The sequence below is a fragment of the Balaenoptera musculus genome, chromosome 18, assembly GCF_009873245.2.
Source record: "Balaenoptera musculus isolate JJ_BM4_2016_0621 chromosome 18, mBalMus1.pri.v3, whole genome shotgun sequence".
NCBI classification, from domain to species: Eukaryota; Metazoa; Chordata; class Mammalia; order Artiodactyla; family Balaenopteridae; genus Balaenoptera; species Balaenoptera musculus.
This window is the reverse complement of record NC_045802.1, coordinates 3688721-3706544: the sequence shown is the minus strand read 5'-3', so window position 1 is coordinate 3706544 and position 17824 is coordinate 3688721. Positions and strand designations below refer to the sequence as shown.

The following is a 17824-nucleotide window of genomic DNA, read 5'->3' as shown; positions in this document are numbered from 1 at the left end:
ACACACTAGGAGCCCCTTCGCGGGCGGAGACTGCAGGTGGCGGAGGGGGAAGCTTCGGAGCCACAGAGGAGAGCGCAGCCACAGGGGTGCGGAGGGCAAAGCGGAGAGATTCCCGCACGGAGGCTCGGCGCCGAGCAGCACTCACCAGCCCGAGAGGCTTGTCTGCTCAGCCGCCGGGGCGGGCGGGGCTGGGAGCTGAGGCTCGGGCTGCGGTTGGATGGCAGGGAGAGGACTGGGGTTGGCGGCGTGAACACAGCCTGAAGGGGTTAGCGCACCACAGCTGGCCGGGAGGGAGTCCGGGAAAAAGTATGGAGCTGCTGAAGAGGCAAGAGGCTTTTTCATCCCTCTTTGTTTCCTGGTGCGCAAGGAAAGGGGATTCAGAGCGCCGCCTAAACGAGCTCCAGAGACGGGCGCGAGCCGCGGTTATCAGGGCGGACCCCAGAGACGGGCGTGAGACGCTGGGGCTGCTGCTGCCGCCACCAAGAAGCCTGTGTGCGAGCACAGGTCACTCTCCACACCGCCCCTCCCGGGAGCCTGTGCAGCCGCCACGGCCAGGCTCCCGTGATCCGGGGACAACTTCCCCGGGAGAACGCACGGTGCGCCTCGGGCTGGTGCAACGTCACGATGCCTCTGCCGCTGCAGGCTCGCCCCGCCTCCTCTGTACCCCTCCCTCCCCGCGGCCTGGGTGAGCCAGAGCCCCCGAAGCAGCGGCTCCTTTAACCCCGTTCTGTCTGAGCGAAGAACAGACGCCCTCAGGCGACCTACACGCAGAGGCGGGTCCAAATCCAAAGCTGAACCCCGGGAGCTGTGCGAACAAAGAAGAGAAAGGGAAATCTCTCCCAGCAGCCTCAGGAGAAGCGGATTAAATCCCCACAATCAACTTGATGTACCTGCATCTGTGGAATACCTGAATAGACAACAAATCATCCCAAATTGAGGCGGGGGACTTTGGGAGCAAAGATATATATATTTTTTCCCTTTTTCTCTTTTTGTGAGTGTGTATGTGTATGCTTCTGTGTGAGATTTTGTCTGTATAGCTTTGCTTTTACCATTTGTCCTAGGGTTCTGTCTGTCCGTTTTTTGGGGGGTTTTTTAGTATAGTTTTTAGCGCTTCTTATCATTGGTGGATTTGTTTTCTGCTTTGGTTGCTCTCTTCCTTCCTTTTTTAAATTACTTAAAAATTTTTTTTATTCTAATAATTTTTTAAATTGTTTATTTGAATAACTTTTATTTTTTAAATAACTTTATTTTATTTTATTTTTCTCTTTCTTTCTTCCTTTTTTTCTCCCTTTTCTTCTGACCCATGTGGCTGACTGGGTCTTTCTCCTCCAGCCGGCTGTGAGGCCTGTGCCTCTGACGTGGGAGCACCAAGTTCAGCACACTGGTCCACCATAGACCTCCCAGCTCCACGCAATATCAAATGGCGAAAGCTCTCCCAGAGATCTCCATCTCAACACTAAGACCCAGATTCACTCAACGACCAGCAAGCCACAGTGCTGGACACCCTATGCCAAACCACTAGCAAGACAGGAACACAACCCCACCCATTAGCAGAGAGGCTGCCTAAAATCGTAATAAGGTCACAGACACCCCAAAACACACCACCGGATGCGGTCCTGCCCACCAGAAAGACAAGATCCACCCTCATCCACCAGAACACAGGCACCAGGCCCCTCCACCAGGAAGCCTACACAACTCACTGAACCAACCTTAGCCACTGGGGGCAGACACCAAAAACAATGGGAACTATGAACCTGCAGCCTGTGAAAAGGAGACCCCAAACACAGTAAGTTAAGCAAAATGAGAAGACAGAGAAACACACAGCAGAAGAAGGAGCAAGGTAAAAGCCCACCAGACCAAACAAATGAAGAGGAAATAGGCAGTCTACTTAAAAAAGAATTCAGAATAATGATAGTAAAGATGATCCAAAATCTTGGAAATAGAATGGAGAAAATACAAGAAATGTTTAACAAGGACCTAGAAGAACTAAACAGCAAACAAACAGTGATGAACAACACAATAAACGAAATTAAAAGTTCTCTAGAAAGAATCAGTAGCAGAATAACTGAGGCAGAAGAACAGATAAGTGACCTGCAAGATAAAATAGTGGAAATAACTACCACAGAGCAGAATAAAGAAAAAAGAATGAAAAGAATCGAGGACAGTATCAGAGACCTCTGGGACAACATTAAACATACCAACATTCGAATTATAGAGGTCCCAGAAGAAGAAGAGAAAAAGAAAGGGACTGAGAAAATATTTGAAGAGATTATAGTTGAAAACTTCCCTAATATGGGAAAGGAAATAGTCAATCAAGTCCACGAAGCACAGAGTCCCATACAGGATAAATCGAAGGAGAAACAAGCCAAGACACATATTAATCAAACTATCAAAAATTAAATACAAAGAAAAAATATTAAAAGAAACAAGGGAAAAACAACAAATAACATACAAGGGAATCCCCATAAGGTTAACAGCTGATCTTTCAGCAGAAACTCTGCAAGCCAGAAGGGAGTGGCAGGACATACGTAAAGTGATGACAGGGAAAAACCTACAATCAAGATTACTCTACCCAGCAAGGATCTCATTCAGATTCGACAGAGAAATTAAAACCTTTACAGACAAGCAAAAGCTAAGAGAATTCAGCACCACCAAACCAGCTTTACAACAAATGCCAAAGGAACTTCTCTAGGCAGGAAACTCAAGAGAAGGAAAAGACCTACAATAACAAACCCAAAACAATTAAGAAAATGGAAATAGGAACATACATATCGATAACTACCTTAAATGTAAATGGATTAAATGCTCCAACCAAAAGACACAGACTGGCTGAATGGATACAAATACAAGACCCATATATATGCTGTGTACGAGTGACCCACTTCAGACCTACGGACACATATAGACTGAAAGTGAGGGGTTGGAAAAAGATATTCCATGTAAATGGAAATCAAAAGAAAGCCGGAGTAGCAATTCTCATATCAGACAAAATAGACTTTAAAATAAAGACTATTACAAGAGACAAAAAAGGACACTACATAATGATCAAGGGATCAATCCAAGAAGAAGATAGAACAATTGTAAATATTTATGCACCCAACATAGGAGCACCTCAATACATAAGGCAAATGCTAACAGCCATAAAAGGGGAAATCGACAGTAACACAATCATAGTAGGGGACTTTAACACCCCAATTTCACCAATGGACAGATGATCAAAAATGAAAATAAATAAGGCAACACAAGCTTTAAATGACACAACAGACCAGAGAGACTTAACTGATATTTATAGGACATTCCATCCAAAAAGAACAGAATACACTTTCTTCTCAAGTGCTCATGGAACATTCTCCAGGATAGATCATATCTTAGGTCACAAATCAAGCCTTTGTAAATATAAGAAAATTCAAATTGTACCAAGTATCTTTTCCAACCACAACGCTATGAGACTAGATATCAATTACAGGATAATACCTGTAAAAAATACAAACACATGCAGGCTAAACAATACACTACTAAATAACCAAGAGATCACTGAACAAATCAAAGAGGAAATCAAAAAATACCTAGAAACAAATGACAATGAAAACACGACGACCCAAAACCTATGGGATGCAGCAAAAGCAGTTCTAAGAGGGAAGCTTATAGCAATACAATCCTACCTCAAGAAACAAGAAACATCTCAAATAAACAACCTAACCTTACACCTAAAGCAATTGGAGAAAGAAGAACAAAAAAACCCCCAAAGTTAGCAGAAGGAAAGAAATCATGAAGATCAGATCAGAAACAAATGAAAAAGAAATGAAGGAAAACAGTAGCAAAGTTCAATAAATATAAAAGCTGGTTCTTTGAGAAGCAAAACTGATAAACCTTCACCAGACTCATCAAGAAAAAAAGGGAGAAGATTGAAATCAATAGAATTAGAAATGAAAAAGGAGAAGTAACAACTGACACTGCAGAAATACAAGGAATCATGAGAGATTACCACAAGCAACTATATGCCAATAAAATGGACAACCTGGAAGAAATGGACAAATTCTTAGAAAAGCACAATCTTCCGAGACTGAACCAGGGAGAAATAGAAAATATAAACAGACCAATCACAAGCACTGAAATTGAAACTGTGATTAAAAATCGTCCAGCATACAAAAGCCCAGGACCAGATGGCTTCACAGGCAAATTCTATCAAACATTTAGAGAAGAACTAACACCTATCCTTCTCAAACTCTTCTAAAATATAGCAGAGGGAGGGACACTCCCAAACTCATTCTATGAGGCCACCATCACCCTGATACCAAAACCAAAGATGTCACAAAGAAAGAAAACTACAGGCCAATATCACTGATGAACACAGATGCAAAAATTCTCAACAAAATACTAGCCAAGAGAATCCAACAGCACATTAAAAGGATCATACACCATGATCAAGTGGGGTTTACCCCAGGAATGCAAGGATTCTTCAATATACGCAAATCAATGTGATAAACCATATTAACAAACTGAAGGAGAAAAACCATATGATCATCTCAATGTATGCAGAAAAAGCTTTCGACAAAATTCAACGTCTACTTATGATAAAAACGCTCCAGAAAGTAGGCATAGAGGGAACTTACCCCAACATAATAAAAGCCATATATGACAAACCCACAGCCAACATCGTTCTCAATGGTGAAAAACTGAAACCATTTCCTCTAAGATCAGGAACAACATCCACTCTCACCACTATTATTCAACATAGTTTTGGAAGTTTTAGCCACAGCAATCAGAGAAGAAAAAGAAATAAAAGGAATCCAAATCGGAAAAGAAGAAGTAAAGCTGTCACTGTTTGCAGAGGACATGATACTATACATAGAGAATCCTAAAGACTCTACCAGAAAACTACTAGAGCTAATCAGTGAATTTGGTAAAGTAGCAGGATACAAAATTAAGGCACAGAAATCTCTTGCATTCCTATACACTAACAATGAAAAATCTGAAGGAGAAATTAAGGAAACACTCCCATTTACCACTGCAACAAAAAGAATAAAATGCCTAGGAATAAACCTACCTAAGGAAGTAAAAGACCTGTATGCAGAAAACTATAAGACAGTAATGAAAGAAATTAAAGATGATACAAACAGATGGAGAGATATACCATGTTCTTGGATTGGAAGAATCAACATTCTGAAAATGAATATACTACCCAAGGCAATCTACAGATTCAATGCAATACCTATCAAACTACCAATGGCATTTTTTACAGAACTACAACAAAAAATTTCACAATGTGTATGGAAATACAAAAGACCCTGAAGAGCCAAAGCAATCTTGAGAAAGAAAAATGGAGCTGGAGGAATCAGGCTCCCAGACTTCAGACTATACTACAAAGCAACAGTAATCAAGACAGTATGGTACTGGCACAAAAACAGAAACATAGATCAGTGGAACAGGATGGAAAGCCCAGAGATAAACCCACGCACATATGGTCACCTTATTTTTGATAAAGGAGGCAAGAATATACAATGGAGAAAAGATAGCCTCTTCAATAAGTGATGCTGGGAAAACTGGACAGCTACATGTAAAAGAATGAAATCAGAACACTCCCTAACCATACACAAAAATAAACTCAAAACAGCTTAAAGACCTAAATGTAAGGCCAGACACTGTAAAATTCTTAGGAAAACATAGGCAGAACACGCTATGACATAAATCACAGTAAGATTCTTTTTGACCCACTTCCTAGAGAAATGGAAATAAACACAAAAATAAACAAATGGGACCTAATGAAACTTAAAAGCTTTTGCACAGCAAAGGAAACCATAAAGAAGACGAAAAGACAACCCTCAGAATGGGACAAAGTATTTGCAAATGAAGCAACTGACACAGGATTAATCTCCAAAATTTACAAGCAGCTCATGCAGCTCAATATCAAAAAAACAAACAACCCAATCCAAAAATGGGCAGAAGACCTAAACAGACATTTCTCCAAAGAAGATATACAGATTGCCAACAAACACATGAAAGGAAACTTAAGGGCTATTTTCTCAGCTAAAATAGAAACTAGAGAGTAGAGAACACGCTGTCATTTATTGCTGTGTCTACAATTCTAGCGATCTGCCTGGCCTATTAAAAGCACTCCAATATCTGTTGATTGAATATAAACTCTGAAGTTAAACATGTGTTTTTCTGTTTTCTCACACTCAGCATTCTTTTTCATATGCTTTATACTTTATCATCATCTGTGAAGAGGAAAACTCTCTATTTTTAAAAGCAGCATTTCTAAATCTGTGTTGCTTATCACAAGAGTTACTCATCAAAAAAGAAATTCAGTGGTTAAATAAGTTCGGTTAGCAAAATATTCTGTAACATCCTCTGCCCGATTCTTCATGCAATAAATGTATTAAAGATTGCGCAAAACTTGTTGTGGGGAAGCATACTTAATTTTTTATAACTCTGTATCTCCCCCCAAATTAGCCAAAGATCCCATTTCTCTCATAATGCTTGTTAACATTTCAAAAAACATTGTTTTAGAAGATGCAGCGATAGCAGACAATGGAACTCGAATGGGGTCAGTTTCTATCTGATCAGGGAGGGCAGGAGTGAAAAAGCGCTCGGCAAAGGACCAGACAGTAAATAGTTGAGGATTTGTGGGCCATTTGTTCTGTGTTGCAATGACTCATCTTTGCCATCGTAGCGCTAAAGCAGCCACTGACAATACATAAATGGCTGTATTCCAATAAAACTTTATTTACAAAAACAGGTGGTCAAATCCCTATGTTGTTTAACAGGAACTAACAGTGCTATAGGTCAATTATACTTCAAAAACAAACTCATAGAAAAAGAGATCAGATTTGTTGGCACCAGAGGTGGGATTGAGAGAAGGGCAAATTGGATGAAGGTGGTCAAAAGCTACAAACTTCCAGTTGTAAGATAATAAGTACTAGGGATGTAACGTACAATACGATAAGTATCATTAACACTGCAGTACGTTATATGTGAAACTTGTTCAGAGAGTAAATCCTGAGAGTTCTCCTCACAAGAAAAATATTTTTAACTTTGTATCTATGAGATGACGTTCATTAAACGTATTGTGGTAATCATCTCACAATGTACGTAAGTCATTATGCTACGCACCTTAAATGTATACAGTGCTGTATGTCAATTACATCTCAAAACTAGGAGGAAAAAAAAAAACAAGTGGTGAGCTAGATTTGGCCCAATGGCGAGTTTGCTGACCCCTGCACAAAGGGACTGAAAATGACCTACACTGTGTGGTCCAGTATGGCAGCCAGTAGCCACATACGGCCGTTTAAATTACTTAAATTGATAGTTCCTTAACCAAGCTAGTTATGTTTCCAGTAATTAATAACCACTTATGGCAAGCGACTATGGCAATGGACAGCAGAGAAAAACATTTTCACTTCTCACTAACTCCTTACAGAAAATGTTTTCTTTTTTTTTTTTTTTTTAAATATAATGATCATTTTATTTTACAGTGTTTGAAAATTTAAGTGCTGGGTAATAAAGGGAGAAGAGTATCTGAATGAAATAATGTTATGGCTGAAGGAATAAGCCCAGATGGACTAAAACATTTTCCAGGAGGTTTATAATTTGAATTTAAGAGTAGATGGGAGAGTATTTGAATTTTGTGATAGTGAATTTCCCTATCCGTGAATATGACATACACTTCCATTATCCGAATATTCTTTAATGTCTTTTAATAGAGTTTGAGACATTTCCACTAGAGATCTTGCACATCGTTTGTTAGACTGATTAAGCAAATTTTTATTGGAATAAAACCTCTTTGCAACAGAAAAAAAAAAGACTAGATGGTTACACTGGGTGAAGGAGACACAGTGGTACATTAATAAATCAAGAATTTCCCCACTGAAGGGGCTTCTCTGGTGGCGCAGTGGTTAGGAATCCGCCTGCCAATGCAGGGGAAATGGGTTTGAGCCCTGGTCCGGGAAGATCCCACGTGCCGTGGAGCAACTAAGCCCGTGCGCCACAACTACTGAGCCTGCGCACCTAGAGCCCGTGCTCCGCAACAAGAAGCCACCGCAATGAGAAGACCACGCACCGCAACTAAGAGTAGCCCTCGCTCACCACAACTAGAGAAAGCCCGCGGGCAGCAGCAAAGACCCAATACAGCCAAAAATAAAAAACAAATAAATAAATAAATTTATTAAAAAAAAAAGAATTTCCCCACTGAAAGCAGAGCAGAGAGCTCATCTCTAAGAGAGAATACTCCTGTTCCTATTTATATAGTAAGCTTTGGTTTTTATGTGCCAAGGAATTCTTTTTCTTCAACATGTTCTTAAATCATGCATTTTAAACTGTTCTCATGTTGAAAGATTTAAAAGAAAATGCTCATCCAAACAAAAGCAAAATCAGTGACACCTAGCATGGCACCCCAGAGAGGAAAAGCAGAAACAATTAGCACAAATTGAAAACTCATCAGCATTTCAATTTAAAAGCTGTGCAACCATCTATTAAGAATTTTTTTTTTTTTTTTAGTTTATTTCTTTTATTTATTTATGTTTGGCTGCGTTGGGTCTTTGTTGTTGCATCGGGCTTTCTCTAGTTGCGGCGAGCGGGGGCCACTCTTCGTTGCAGTGCGCGGGCTTCTCATTGTGGTGGCTTCTCTTGTTGTGGAGCACGGGCTCTAGGTGCGCGGGCTTCAGCAGCTGTGGCTCGCGGGCTCTAGAGCGCAGGCTTAGTAGTTGTGGCACATGGGCTTAGTTGCTCCGTGGCATGTGGGATCTTCCTGGACCAGGGCTCGAACCCATGTCCCCTGCATTGGCAGGCGGATTCTTAACCACTGCGCCACCAGGGAAGCCCTAAGAATTCATTCTGATATAATAGTTTCAAATTTAGAACACGTTAAATATAATCTCAACTCAAGAGGATTTCAATTCCACAAACAATACCGAGAAAACATCCAAATTTCCAACATTTATATGACTTGTACACAAGTGTGGTAAGCTTTTTTAACTTGTAAACAAATTACACATAAGTTGTCAGAACTTATCTGGAGGACAAGGAGAGGTATGTGAATATATGTACTTGCGTGTGTGCCCCCATGTGCATGAATAATTTCCATCCAAAAGCATGTATCTCCCTTGACCTATGATCCTTACTCGTAGGAATTTATTTTAAGAAAATAAACAGCATGAAACAAAATAAGATAGGTCCCCAAACATGATAGGTCCGTCCCTCAATGTCCAATAAATAGAGTTAAATAAATCGGGGAAATATATACCATGGAATCTATGTCATTCTCGTAAAAGGGCTGTAGCTAAGTATTTATTGTTCTAGAGATATAATTCCAGTTAAGAGAGAAGAAACAGGCTAACAAGAGTATCTGTTGTATATAATTCCATTTTTAAATGGCTACATATATACTTACACACATATGTGTGTGTATATATATATATATATAGTTGTATTGTTAGTGAATGAAGAGCCAAAACATAAATATTATATAAAATGTTTTATATAATAAAAATACTTTATTATATAAAATATTTTATATATATTTAATGTTTTATATAATAAAACATAACATAAATATAAATTATATATATTGATACATAAATATATATTATATATATTTAGGTAGATATAGACATCTATATTTTAATATATATATATCTCTCTCTCTCTCTCTAAGGTAGATTTAGATATATATGTCTCTGTTTGCCCCAGGAAAAGGTTCTTAGACTATTACCCAAATTTCTAATTGCAATTCTTTGGGTAGTAGAGTTCTAAGTGGTTTTATTTTTCTTTTCTCTCATTTATATCAATTCTTTCTGCTTTAAATGGATTGAGTAATTTTTTAAGGGAGGAAATGAGGTTTAAAACTATAGATTGTCAAAAAATCTAAATGACCCTCAGAACAAAGCTGGACGTCTATGCTCTCATTAGTCACATGAACAACATCCAAGGTTCTGTCCTAGATACATCTTGGACGTCATACGAAACAAAACACGCCCAGGTGGACACAAGTTACCTTTTACAGGGACAAGTGTTTAGAAACCTGACCACAGAATAAACTTCACTGACGAAGGAATCCGACAGACTTAACCCTCCCATGGAGTCATTTTTCTCTGACAACACCCTGGCCGACTGTCACAGCAAAACAGGTGGTTATCTCAGCATAAGAACCGCCATCACTGTTGACATGACACATTTTTCATGATACACCATCATGCTACACCACGCAATTACGGATGCCTGCTGTCTCTCGAAGCCTTGGATGCTTCCAAGGATACTGTCAGCAGTAGAGGCAAACAAAGCCTGCAGTTCCATGGGCGTGGATCATCTATTACAAATAAACCCATTGGACGGGAATCATTTTTTAAGTAGCTATCATTTTATGTTCTGTGAAAAACAAAAACAAAAAAACCCCTAGGAGTATCAGATTATAAAGGGTTTAGTACACGGCAGTTCTGATTGACTCATTATTTCAAGACCAGTAGTGACAAATATCCATCACTTTCACTTACACAGAGAAAATATGAAGAATACTTTTTATTGGTAGAATTTATTTTAAAAATCATGGTTTATGATGCATTAATAGAAGAAGAGAGTTACTCATTCATGTGCTCCTCAGAATAAGGAAAGATTAACTCACTAACCAGAGGTCTGTCAAAAACTTCAGCAAAACTCACAGAAATCTCTACACCTTTTTTCTCTCCACCCAATCCTTTGAGTCTACTCTGATCTGGCATTCATCTCCACATTGTCCCCCAAACAGCTCTTGAAAGGTCCCAACGACCTCCTCATCGCTAAAACCAACAACAAATTCTCAGAACTCATCTCACTGGACCCAAAAAGCATCATGTAGTCCAGCCGTTCCATCCCTCCTCCTTGAAAGACTTCCTTCCATTTAGTTTCCAGGGGCCCAACCTCTCCCCTTTCTCTACCTACCTCAATGGCCACATCTTCTTGTCTCCTTTGCTGGCTCTCTTCTCCCAAACTTTTAAACACTGAAGTACACCCAGAGTTTAATTCTTAACCACTTCACTCTCTCTGATCAATCCTGGGGGGCGGGTTATCAAGTCTCAAAGCTTTAAAAATGGTACACTGACTACTCCCAAGAATCTCTCCATCCCAGACCTCTACCTTAAACTCCCAGATTTATCTATTCAACTGCCTGGGGATGTGTTAACTACCATCTCAACCCTAAAACGTCCAAAAAGAGCCCTGATTCCCGCGACACGTGATCCTCCTACCGTCTTCCTCATCTCAGAATTGGCAACTCTATCTTTCCCATTGCTCAGATCCTAACCGTTGGAGTCTTATCCTTCTTATAGCCGCATTCACTGTCTTAGCAAATCCCATCAGCTCTACAGAGAAACCACTATCCATCCAGAATCTCACCACCTCCCACCAGCGATCCTGCCAACACTCTGATCCAACCTTCCCCATCATCTGCTACCTGGATTCCTGCCAGGCTGGCTACCAGGGTCTCGGCTTCTGCCTCATATCCCTTTAATCCACACCTATCCCAACAGTGAGATACCCTTTTAAAAGGTCAATGAGATCATGTCTCTCTTCACTCAGACTACACCAATGACCACGCATCTCACTCAGCACAAAAGCCAAGTCTTAACGATGAGGTAAAAAGCTATGGGGTGAAGTCCCTGACATTTCTCTGACGCCCTGACCCACCATACATGATGCTCAAATACAGAATCAGCCTTGCCGCCCTTGCTGAACTGTCATCCTGGGACACTGTTCCCCTGTAGGCTGATGGTATTATTTGCCATCCAAACCAGGTTACTTTGGGGAGTCAGAAGAGGCATTCTTAAAATTATGCCAAGACAACAGGTGTAAACTGAAACCATCCCAGGTGAAGTGGGGTATGCACTCCTATCCAGGTAACCCCACAGTACGGTCCCTTCCTCCAAGTCTGCTCACATGCCATCTTATCAGAGAGAATTCCCCCAACCATCAAACATAAAACAGGGTAACCTCTGCCCTCCTTGCTTTTCATGCCTCCCCATCCTGTTTTATATTCCTCAACAGCACTTACTACTAACACATAACCAAAAGAATTTTTTTAATAGTCTCTCTGCCCTTTAAATGTAAGTACTTTCAACTACTTACAATAGCCAAGACATGGAAGCAACCCAAATGTCCATCAACAGATGAATGGATAAAGAAGATGTGGTACATATATACAGTGGAATATTACTCAGCCATAAAAAAAGAATGAAATAATGCCATTTGCAGCAACACGGACGGACCTAGAGATTATCATATTAAGTGAAGTAAGTCAGACAGAGAAAGACAAGCATCATATGACATCACTTATATGTGAAATCTAAAATATGACACAAAGGAACTTATCTACAAAACAGAAGCAGACTCACAGACATAGAGAACAGACTTACGGTTGCCAACGGGGTGGGTCGGGAGGGATGGATTGGAATTTTGGGATTAGCAGATGCAAACTATTATATAGAGAACGGATCAACAGCAAGGTCCTACTGTAGAGCGTGGGGAACTCTATTTAACGTCCTGTGATAAACCATAATGGAAAAGAATATGAAAAAGAATGTATATGTAGGGACTTCCCTGGTGGCACCGTGGTTAAGAATCTGCCTGCCAATGCAGGGGACACGGGTTCAAGCCCTGGTCCGGGAAGATCTCACATGCTGTGGAGCAACTAAGCCTGTGCGCCACAACTACTGAGCCTGCGCTCTAGAGCCCGCACACCACAACTACTGAGCCCACGTGCCACAACTACTGAAGCCTGCGTGCCTAGAGCCCATGCTCCACAACAAGAGAAGCCACTGCAATCAGAAGCCCACACACAGCAACGAAGACCCAACGCAGCCATAAATAAATAAATAAATTTATTTTTAAAAAAATTTAAAAGAATATATATATGTTAACTGAATCACTTTGCTGTACAGCAGAAATTAACAACATTGTAAATCAACTATACTTCAATAAAATAAATTTTTTAAAATATAAATAAATAAATAAATGGTAAGTACTTTCAAGGGATTAAAGGAATTATTAATTGAACATGCCTAAAATTATCAGGAAAAAATTGCTCAAAGGACATTTCTAGTATACCACAATGTTACTACCTTCACAAAAAGATGTTGAAGAACAAATATAGTTATAAGGTGATCTTACCAAGTAGGTAAATATTCTCAGGAATTTATTATCAAGCTGCTAGGAAAAATAGAGAGAAACTTTCAATCAAATATTTTAGTACGAGACTTAAAGGCAGTGAAATTTTCTTTTTTCAAGAGTTACTAGGAGGATGAAGAGAGCTAATTCCCAGAAAGGGCCTGGCACTCATGAATAAGCACACTCAACAGATGTGAGCATTTGTTACTGGAGAGGCACTTTAGTTCACTGCCTAAGATATGGGACCCACATGTGCTGCAATCAAAGTCACCTAACACAAGCATTTCTAAACATACCTTTTCAAAGTGTTCTCGCCACACCAAAAAAGTCCTCAGCATAGTGCACATAAACATCACCTCTTGGGCTTCCCTGGTGGCACAGCGGTTGAGAGTCTGCCTGCCAATGCAGGGGACGCGGGTTCGAGCCCTGGTCCGGGAAGATCCCACATACCACGGAGCAACTAGGCCCGTGAGCCACAATTACTGAGCCTGCGCGTCTGGAACCTGTGCTCCGCAACAAGAGAGGCCGTGATAGTGAGAGGCCCGCGCACCGCGATGAAGAGTGGCCCCTGCTCGCCACAACTAGAGAAAGCCCTCGCACAGAAACGAAGACCCAGCACAGCCATAAGTAAATAAATAAATAAATAAAATTAAAAAAAAAAAGTGTTTAAACATCACCTCTTGTAGCAACAAATGATGGCACTGTGCCTGTGGGTATGAATATGTGCCTGTATTTAGGTATTTTAAACATATTTTAAGTAACTGAACATGGAGCCGCCTGTCAGAGAAAAGATCAAATTAGGAAACTGGACTTTTAGGATTTACTGTATAGCACAGGGAACTATATTCAATGTCTTGTTATAACCCATAATGGAAAGTAATCTGAAAAACATAGATAAAGTGATTCAGATATACATATATATATGTATATCTATCTATATCTATCTATCTCTATATATCCCTCTATATTTCTCTCTATATCTATATAGAGACTCACAGACATAAAAAACATAGAAGAGAAATAGTGACTGTGACTTAAGAATTTACTGTGGGTCAAAGACTTTTCCACGTACAGAAAGTGGGATGTGAGCCCAGCCAGGCAACCCAGAGCGGGCTCCCTTAACCATTATGCAATCCTGCATCACTTTAAAGCCTGATGACCGTCAGGTTCTTTGTCATGAGGACAACAACAATGGAAATAAAACAGTAAACTTCTGAGGTCCACAAGATGTCCACGGTCACCCTGCATGTCATTACAAAGTACCGTAAAGAACCTAGCGTACGTTAAAGGTCTAACTTGTAAAACATCAACCGTATCCATGAGATCCTATAGCATTCTGTGTCCTCCTGATGCCCACTTCTTGATTATAAATGCTTGCTTATCACTGCTAGATACTGTTTACTGATTGACTCTCAGCATCTATTTTCATCCTCTTCTTCTTCTTCTTCTTTTTTTTTTTTTTTAATATATCACAGGGACTGGAAAGCTAAAAACCACATTTCCCAGACTCTCTTATCAGCAGGATTCTGGATGAATTCCAGCTACAAGATACACTTGCTTAAGATTGCAAAGACAGAGGAATTCCTTTTCATACAGGGGAAGTTTTCCACATTCTCTCACCCAGTCCCAGGTTCACAGGTGCAAGGCAGCTGGACCATCAGCTTGTGATTTCCTCAAGTCCCCTGGGGAAGCAGAACAGAGTCCTGACCTTGGGAACAGAGCCACAGACGTATGAACTTGAAGCCTACCTTGCTGACTTCTACTCCTTCAGGATTATCCAATAATTTTGCAAGCACCTAATTTCCTGTTTTAACTTCCTCTATACTTAAAATTAGTTTCTGTACCAGTTACTGAATTAACATCTCTCACCTCAAACCTACCCTTCCATACTCAGCTTGCGATACAGGAGTGGGAATTCTACAAACCTCATTCCTGATTTGCCAGTGGGTTCCCTGCAAGGCTCTGCCTTCTGGTCACATCTCCACCAGTGAGAATTAAATCTCACGGCCACACCCAGACCCAGGGATGCTGGGAAGTGTAGTCTCTACCATACAAGCCATGAATGAATTTTACATGATTACATTTTCATTCCATCACTGATTACATGCACTTATTTCATAAAACCTTGGGTTAAAGAATGACTGTTCTGCTCAAATATATCCTTACCAATTCATCTTTCTTTTAATGGCTCATCAGAACTAGTTTTTTGTGTATTCTATAGGTTAACACGTTAAAAACAACTGCACTTTCCTCCAAATAAATTTCATAGTTAGTTCAATCATTTGTTTCTTAGAAAATGCTGGCAAAATTTTCTATATGTCTCCATCCATATTCATTTTAATTACTGCAGCACAAAAAACAAATGGTCCCCAAATGGCTTGGCCCTTTTTGTCTTTTACTAACAAATATCAAAAGATGTCTAGCATTCAGTAGCCAGCAGTGGGACTTCCCTGGTGGCACAGTGGTTAAGAACCCACCTGCCAATGTAGGGGACACGGGTTCGATCCCTGGTCCGGGAAGATCCCAGGTGCCACGGAGCAACTAAGCCCGTGCACCACAACTACTGAGCCTGCGCACTAGAGCCCGCGAGCCACAACTACTGAGCCTGTGTGCCACAACTCCTGAAGCCTGCGAACCTTAGCCCACGCACTGCAACTACTGATGCCCGCACACCTAGAGCCCATGCACCTAGAGCCCGTGCTCCGCAACAAGAGAAGCCACCGCAATAAGAAGCCCGTGCACTGCAATGAAGAGTAGCCCCCGCTCGCCACAACTAGAGAAAGTCCGCGTGCAGCAACGGAGACCCAATGCAGCCAAAAAAAAAAAAAATAGCCAGCAGTAGATGCTGTGAAATTTGAGGGGGTAACTGATTTGAATATCACATGTTTTTTATAAACTGCTGATAAAATTGTAGATTTTTATTCTCATACTCGGTATTCTTAGTCTTTAAAGTCTCACTAATTCATAGCTTCATTTTGCGACAGCTAATGTTTCAAGATACCATTATACATTTAGGGCAAGAATCATGATTAATGATAGTAGCCTTGGGGATAATACTGAAATTTGTTTAGCTTGTCAGATCTGATCACTGTTTTAATTCATCAAGCAGCCGAAGAAAACTTGAACTAGCAGTGCGCGTGTCCAGCAAGGCCACGCCGTTACAGCTTCTGCTTACACTACTGTAACCTCAATACCTTTTTTTTTTAAAAAACAGAAATCTTTTCAAGCCAGCACCTTGTAAGAGTCACTTTAACCAAAACTAAATATAGTCCATAAACCCATTTAACCAGTAACACAAATGGCAAGATTTCACAATGAGTTTCAAGCAAATAGAAGAGTTAGGGTCCCAGCGTCACCCCTTCTTATTTGTGGGACCCCCACGTCTCCCTCCTCCTCCCCTTCCTCCCAGACCCATCCCTGGTTAGCACACCAGAAACAGGATTGGGTGTGCCAGAGCCAATCCATGTGCTACCAGCAATACTGTGATTTCACAGTACTTTTTTTAACCAAAAAAAAAAAAAAAAAACCAGGAGGAAAAAAGAAAATGACATTTTCTTCTGGTATCTTAACATATCATCCAGTGCCCCCCTGGGGTGCACTTCCTCACCCGCCTTGTTTCCAAGACCACTGATCTCTGTATTACAGAGCTTAGATGTTACTTTGGTAACAGCTGAAACACTCAAAACAGGGATAAATCCTGAGCATTTACAAGCATTTGGGGTCCTAGCCTGGACATACGTACAGGTCATCTGAAGGGGGTGGATGCCAGGTAATGGATGGTCTTTGAGGTGACCCCCTTAATTCCCTCAGACTTACACAGGAGATGAGGTAAGGAAGCCAGGCCCAGCGCTTCTGATTCGTGGTTCACTTCCTTGGTCCCTGTCCTGTTCGCTTCATCATCAGAGCCTCCCTTTACAAGGGTAACGAACCCTGTCATCTGCTCTGAGCGCTGGCACTTAAATAGAAGGCGCTGACCGCAAGTGTGGCCATGGGCGCCTGCCAGGGACAAGCTCTTGTTAAATGACCACAGGTGGAATCTCACTGTTGAGCTCCTATCTTCATGTCAAGCCACCAAGCAGGTCACTGGTGACTCTCAAATCAGCTCCCAACCAGGGTCTCAGCAGCAGCTTTAGGCCATGACGGGGTGGGTACGTATCTGTACCATCCTCTGCGAGCTGGTGGCACTAGGATATAGGGGAACTAAGCGCCTGTGTATCCTATTAACCACGTAAACGTCATCCACTCCTGACACTTGAATATCATCTTTAGTGTCTGTACTACAAAGAAACTCCTACAAGTCTCCTTAGCAACCAACATGAGTTGAACATCACCCCTGAATGGAAATCCCAACAGGAAGTCAAACCAGATTAAAACTACCCCATTTTAAATGCACCATTCTAGGTGAATAAAATAATGTGTTATCACAAAGCAATTTTCTGGGCTTACTATTTTTTTATATCAATTTGGAATATTTATTGTACTTCTTAATGCATTTCTTAACATCCATGGTACCCCTTAATCAAGAATATACAGTCATCTACTTAGGATTCTTAGGATTTGCCAAAGTGAGGAACATTCTTAGAATCACAGAATGATAAGCAAATGAAGTTTACAAATATTGCAACCATCGATATCATACGTTTTCCAAACCATAACTCTAACACGGAGGTATATCATTCTCCAGACCCTGCAA

General features: G+C 40.8%; 1 protein-coding gene across 2 annotated transcripts in view; it reads right to left on the bottom strand.

Moving 5' to 3' along the window:
• The window catches only part of LOC118884388 (phospholipid-transporting ATPase IB), a 545038-nt gene that overhangs the window by 352897 nt on the left and 174317 nt on the right, over window positions 1–17824 (bottom strand). The window lies entirely within an intron of this gene.